Source organism: Mesitornis unicolor, unplaced genomic scaffold (assembly GCF_000695765.1).
Source record: "Mesitornis unicolor isolate BGI_N332 unplaced genomic scaffold, ASM69576v1 scaffold16168, whole genome shotgun sequence".
Lineage (NCBI taxonomy): Eukaryota > Metazoa > Chordata > Aves > Mesitornithiformes > Mesitornithidae > Mesitornis > Mesitornis unicolor.
The window spans coordinates 1-587 of NW_010201424.1; positions in this window are offsets into that span (position 1 = coordinate 1).

Here is a 587-nt window from a genome sequence, read left to right on the forward strand (position 1 = left end):
CATCCCATCCCATCCCATCCCATCCCACCATCCAGTTCCTGCTTCTGGGGAAAAATGTTTCACATGAGAAGCTCAACATCCACATCCGCCCTTGCAGAGAGGGGGTGTGAGAAAGGGTCCCTTCCCTCCCCAGGAGTGGTTTTTGGAGACATGGGCGCCTACAATGCCAGTGCCCTGCAGAACTGGCTCTGTTTTAAGCTGAGCTGGAGAAAGGAGGTTCCCATTTCATCCATCAGCTCTTGGTTTGATGCCCCTAATTCAGCGTCGTGGGCTCATGTCTAACTCCTGCATGCAGTGGGTATGGAGGAGCTGGGGCCACCACAGCTGACACCATCCCTGTCCCTGCAGGTGGATATGTCGACGGTGGCGGCACAGGCCGGCTCCATCCTGAACACGCTGGTGCTGCGGGCACAGGAGCTCGTCCTGCACTTGCACTCGCTGCAGGTGGACCGCCAGGAGTTTGTCTGCCTCAAGTTCCTCATCCTCTTCAGCCTCGGTGAGCACTGCTGCAGGGGCACTGGGAAGAAGGGTGGCAGTGTTTGGGGGTCCTTGCCGTGCTGCTGGGAGAGTCTCAGGGGGTGAGCCTG